The sequence below is a fragment of the Amblyraja radiata genome, chromosome X (assembly GCF_010909765.2).
Source record: "Amblyraja radiata isolate CabotCenter1 chromosome X, sAmbRad1.1.pri, whole genome shotgun sequence".
Classification (NCBI taxonomy): domain Eukaryota; kingdom Metazoa; phylum Chordata; class Chondrichthyes; order Rajiformes; family Rajidae; genus Amblyraja; species Amblyraja radiata.
In genome coordinates, this window is record NC_045999.1 from 13020540 (window position 1) to 13026914 (window position 6375).

Sequence of the window (6375 nt, forward strand, 5' to 3'; positions counted from 1 at the left end):
CAAGAAAAAACTTTTGAGAGGATTGAGCTGCTTGGCCAAGCGACAAAAATCCATCTTTAATTATTCTAGATTAGTTTAGTCTAGAGATACCGGGTGGAAACGGGTCCTTGATCAGGGAGCACCCGGAGGTCACAGGGAGCACCTGCAAACTCCACACAGGGAGCATCCGAGGACAGGATCGAATTCGGGTCTCCGGCGATGTGAGGCAGCTGCTCTACCCACTGAAGCATTGTACCACCCACCCTGGTCTATTACTCTTCCATACTAGCCAATGGTCAAGATATTTACAGTAAGCACCATTTTGGATTGGATAGCATTGGGGCTGGGGGTCAACAGTTAAGAGAGTTATTTGTCATATGTACTGGAACAGAACTGTGAAGTTCTTACTTGTAGCAGTACAACAGGTCTATAGACACACTACTCATAATAAACAAACATAATAATATATATTTACGAAATAATGAACCCCAATATTGGTGAAATAACAAGATAACAAAATAAAAGCCTGAAGGGGCTGTCCCACTGTGGCCATCTAATTGGCGAGTTTAGAAGAGTTTGCCCTCGACATACTCGCAGCATGGTCGACACGTGGTCCTAGGAGGCCGTTGTAACTCTCCTTCATGCTCTAGAGTGGTCCCCGTGTACTCGAGGCCTCAGCTAGGTCGCGGCGTATTTTGCAACATGCTGAAAAATGCCCGCGAGTAAAAAAAGGTCGCCATGGGAAATATCTATATATTTTTTTACTCGTAGGTTTAGTCGAAGTAGGTCGTAGTAGGTCGGCATGTTAGTCGTAGGTAATCGAGGGTAGTCGGAGGTAGTCGTAGGTAGTTGTAGATAGTCTTCATCATAGTCAAAGGAGGTCTTCAACATGACACTTTATCAAACTCTCCTAAATTCTTCTGAACTCGCGGATTAGGTCGCCACAGTGGGACAGCCCCTTGAAGTTCCTAATGCAAGTTTGGAGTTCAGTTGGTGTGCATAGTGTTTAATCGTCTTATCAGTAGGGAAGAAGCTGTTCCTAAACTTGGACATTACAGTTTTCAGGCTCCTGTACCTTCTTCCTGATGGCAGGGGTGAAATGAGTGTCTGGCCAGGGTGGTGTGGGTCTCAGATGATGCTGGCTGCCTTTTTGAGGCAGCGACTCCTGTAGATCCCTTTGATGGTGGGGAGGTCAGTACCCGTGATGGACAGGGCAGTGGTCACCATGTGTTACAGTCTTCTTCATTCCTGGACCTTCAAGTTGTTGACCCAGTCCGTGATGCAAGCAGTCAATATGCTCTCTACTGAACACATGTAGAAGTTCACCAGAGTATTCGTTGACAAAACTAATCTCCTCAATCTTCTAAGGAAGTGGAGGCATTGATTAGTGGAGTCATTGGCTGGAGGCCCTCGGACTATCCTTGACTGGACTTTGCTGGCTTTACCTTGCACTAAACGTTATTCCCTTATCATGTATCCATACACGGTAAATGGATCGATTGTAATCATGTATAGTCTTTCCACTGACTGGATAGCACGCAACAAAAGCTTTTCACTGTACCTCGGTACACGTGACAATAAACAAAACTGAGGGGTGTGGATCACTGTCTTGGGAGGGGTGGGGCCTGTCTGGGTGGGGAAACATTGTCAGACTTGACCCGAAATGTCACCTATTCATGGCCTCCAGAGATGCTGCCTGTCCCGCTGAGTTACTCCAGCACTTTGTGTCCCATGCGATAACCAGCATTTGCAGTTCTTTGTTTTTATCTAACTCTAGGCATCTGCTCTGCACATTTGCTGGGACATAGAGGTTGACGGTGAGTGTGAAGAAGGGTCCTGATCGGAAACGTCACCCATTCCTTCTCTCCAGAGATGCTGCCTGTCCCACTGAGTTACTCCAGCATTTTGTGTCTACCTTCGGTTTAAACCAGCATCTGCAGTTCCTTCCGATGCTTGACGGTAATTCTTGCTCTGCACACTGGGTGGCGCTCATACAACACTGCTGCAACCCCAAGCAATACACAAAGTGCTGGAGTATTAGTAACAGCAGGTCAGGCAGCATCTGTGGAGAACATGGATAGGTGACATGTCACAGAGTGCTGGAGTAACTCAGTGAGTCAGGCAGCATCTGTGGAGAACATGGATAGGCGACCTTTCGGGTCGGGACCCTTCTTCAGACTGATTGTAGTAGGCGGGGTGAAAGCTTGGATCAAGAATCCATGTGTTTAAGAAGGAACTGCAGATGCTGGAAAATCGAAGGTACACAAAAAATGCTGGAGAAACTCAGCGGGTGCAGCAGCATCTATGGAGCGAAGGAAATAGGCAACGTTTCAGACCTACAAGAATCCATGTACATGTCCAAATGTATTTTATCAGTTGTTCTCATCCCTGCCGCAACTACCTCCTCTGGCAGCTTGTTCCATACACCCACCACTGTTCCTCTGTGTGGAAATCGTTGCCCTTGTGTTTCTATTACATCTTTTCCCCTTTCAACCCAATCCCATGTCCTCTGGTTCTTGATTCCCCTCCTCTGGGTAAAAGGCTGTGCATTCATTCTATCTATTCCCCTCATGATCTTATACACCTCCACAAGATCATCCCTCCCACCTACACTCCAACCTCTCCCTATAACTCAGGCCCCTCGACTCCTGGCAATATCTGTACCAGGCCCGTACGAAGCTTTTCAAAAAGGGGGGTGGCATGACAGGATTACAAAAAAACTTAATGTGAAATAATGTGCACGCAGCGCACATCACGAGCGCGAAGCGTGAAGTCCCTCGATGCCAGGGTCCAGGGTCCGCTTAAGTGCCCTGGAAGCTCAGGGGCTTTAGATGCTCTCTGATGCATTCTGAGCCTTGTTTTGGAGCATTTTTGCACCAAATTTATGACCAGTATTTCAGAAATTAACAGGAATCTGAGGTAGCTTTTTCACACAAAGGGTGCTGGGTGTATGTAACGAGCTGCCAGAGGATGTAGTTAAGGCTGGGACTATCCTAATGTTTAAGAGACAATTGGACACGTACATGGATAGCACAGATTTAGATGGATATGGGCCAAACGCGTGTGAGTGGGACTAGTTTAGATGGGACATGTCGGTCGGTGTGGGCAAGTTGGGCTGAAGGGCCTGTTTCCACACTGCATCATTCTATGCCTAAAAAGTGAAGAAGAAAAATGCATGTAGATAAGTAGAGCAGATTTAAAAGAGGAGTGAAATGTAAAGGCAGAGAGAGGTTTATGGGTGGAAAGGATGCGGAGAATGTGAATAGGCGACGTTTCACAGAGTGCTGGAGTAACTCAGCGAGTCAGGCAGCATCTGTGGAGAACATAGATAGGTGACATGTCACAGAGTGCTGGAGTAACTCAGTGAGTCAGGCAGCATCTGTGGAGAACATGGATAGGTGATATGTCACAGAGTGCTGGAGTAACTCAGTGGGTCAGGCAGCATCTCTGGAGAAAAGGTATAGATTATAGTTCGGGTCAAGACCGTTCTTCAGTAATATTCATGATGTGGCATGCATAGACATTCCTGAATGTTACCCAAACCATCGTGAGCTACTTTGTTATGGTCCTTGACCCTCTCCTATAACATCTCTGCTGCCTTGGGTGATGCAGGACAGGACACAAGCTTTGGGACACGGTGTGAAGCTGTTGCCGTCTGTCCCAGCCTGGTAAAAACCTGGATGGAGTGGATTTGGAGAGGATGTTTCCACTAGTGGGAGAGTCTAGGACCAGTGGCCGCAGCCTCAGAATTAAAAGACATTCCTTTGAGAAGGAGATGATCAGGAATTTCTTAAGTCAGAGGGTGGTGAACTGTGGAATTCATTGCCACAGACAGCTGTGGAGGTCAAGTCAATGGACATTTTTCAGGAGGAGATTGATAGATTCTTGATTGATACGGGTGTCAGAGGTAATGGGGAGAAGGCAGGAGAATGGGTTTGAGAGGGAAAGATAGAGTCATAAAGTGATACAGTGTGGAAACAGGCCCTTCGGCCCAGCATGTCTCATCTGCACTAGTCCCCCCTGCCCACGTTTGATCCATATCCCTCCGAACCTGTCCTATCCATGTACCTGTCTAACTGTTTCTTAAATGTTGCGATAGTCACTCCCTCAACTATCTCCTCTGGCAGCTTGTTCCATACACCTACCACCCTTTGTGTGAAAAACATACCCCATAGATTCCTATTAAATCTTTTGCCCTTCACCTTAAACTTATGTCCTCTGCTCCTCGATTCACTTACTCTGGGCAAAAGACTCAACCATATCTATTAAAATCATGATTTTATACACCTCTATTAGAGCATCCCTCATCCTCCTGTGCTCCATGAAATAGAGTCTACTCAATTTAGGCAATCCAGCCTAGTCAACCTCTCCCTATAGCTCTGGCCCTCTGATGACATCTTTCCTCTAACATGGTGCCCAGAACTGAACACAATACTGTGAATGTGGCCTCACCAACTTCTTATGCAACTCAAACATGACCTCCCAACTTCTATACTCAGCCTGACCCGCTGAGTTACTCCAGCACTCTGTGAAACGTCACAGAACAGGGCAAGATTAGCAAGTTTGCTGATGATACAGAAGTGAGTGGTTTTGCAGATAGTGAAGAATGTTGTGAAAGATTGCAGCAGGATCTGGATCAATTAGCCAGGTGGGCAGAGGAATGGTTGATGGTTGCATGGTTCCTTGAAGGTCGTGTCGCAGGTATATCAGGTGGTCAAAAAGTATTTTGGCACTTTGGCCCTCATCAGTCAGAGTATTGAGTATAGAAGTTGGGAGGTCATGTTGCAGTTGTATAAGACGTTGGTGAGACCGCATTTAGAATATTGTGTTCAGTTCTGGGCACCATGTTATAGGAACGATGTCAAACTAAAAAGAGTACAGAGATCCCCATCCTGGATCAGTCCAATCAGGGTTGTGTCATCCGCAAACTTGAGAAGCTTGACAGAGGTGTCTGTGGAGGTGCAGTCATTGGGTGTGAAGTGGTGATTGGAGTGGGGTGGGTGTAGAAGGGCCTAGTCTTTGCAGACTGAGGTCAGGCTGTGAGTGGGTGTGAAGTGTTGGTTGGGGTGGGAAAGGTACCACTCTTTTCATACTGGAGTCTTGCCTTAAGTAGGTGTGAAGTGGTGAATGGGAAGGAGAGGGTGCAGGGTCCATTCTTTGCAGACTGGGGTCTGGCTGTGTTTGTTGGGGAGGGGGTACCAGGGTTACGTTTCTGATTTTCAAACCTGCAGTAAAACTCATTCAGGTCGTTCGTCAGCTGACGATTGTCCAAAGAGCGGGGGGCTTTCCTCTTATTGCTGGTGATTTCTTGCATGCCCTTCCAAACTGAAGAAGAGTCACTAGCTGAGAACCTCAACTTCTCAGAGTACCTTTCCTTGACAGCTTAATTTTTCCGATTTCTTTTTTTTTTTTTTGGTGACTTTTTTCTAAGGGGGAAAAAAAGGGGGGTGCGGTCGCACCCAACGCACCCCCCCCTTCGGATGGCCATGTGTACACTGTGGACGGCTCGATTGTAATCATGTATTGTCTTTCCACTGACTGGATAGCGCGCAACAAAAAAGCTTCTCACTGTACCTCGTGACACGTGACAATAAACAAAACTAAACTAGACTGAACTAAACTAAACTCAACTAAATTAAATAACCACACCATCCTGGCCACACACTCATCTCCCTGCTACCTTCAGGTAGAAGGTACAGGAGCCTGAAGACTGCAACAACCAGGTTCAGGAATAGCTACTTCCCCACAGCCATCAGGCTATTAAACCTGGCTCGGACAAAACTGATTATTAATAACCATTATCTGTTATTTGCACTTTGTCAGTTTATTTATTCATGTGTGTATATATTTATATAATGGCATATATGGACACACTGTAGTTAATGCCTACTATGTTCTGTGTGCTGAAGCAAAGCAAGAATTTCATTGTCCTATACAGGGACACATGCCAATAAACTCACTTGAACTTGAACTTAAAACTTCTCTGCGCACTTTCCAGCTCCTCTATAATCTTTGCTTTCCAGCTAGGAGTTGACTTTTGTATTGGCATAACCGAACACAGACACAAAAAGCTGGAGTAACTCAGCTGGTCAGGCAGCATCTCTGGAGAGATGGAATGGGTGAGGTTTTGGGTCGAGACCCTTCTTCATGTTTGTGCGGTGTGATAGTTTGGTCACTGGTGGGTCTGGGGAACTGGGTCTGTTACTGGGAGAGGGAACACTGCATGCCCCACTTTCTACTCTGCGAAGAGATTGGGCAGTGGCTGGTAGCGCTCGTTCTGGGCACTGGGTGGCGCTCACACAACACTGCTACGTTCCCAGCCAGTTCCCAGCACCTGGAAATCCCGGAGATTGATCGGAATTCAGGAGTCAAGAGAGTTTTGTTGTCATATGTCCC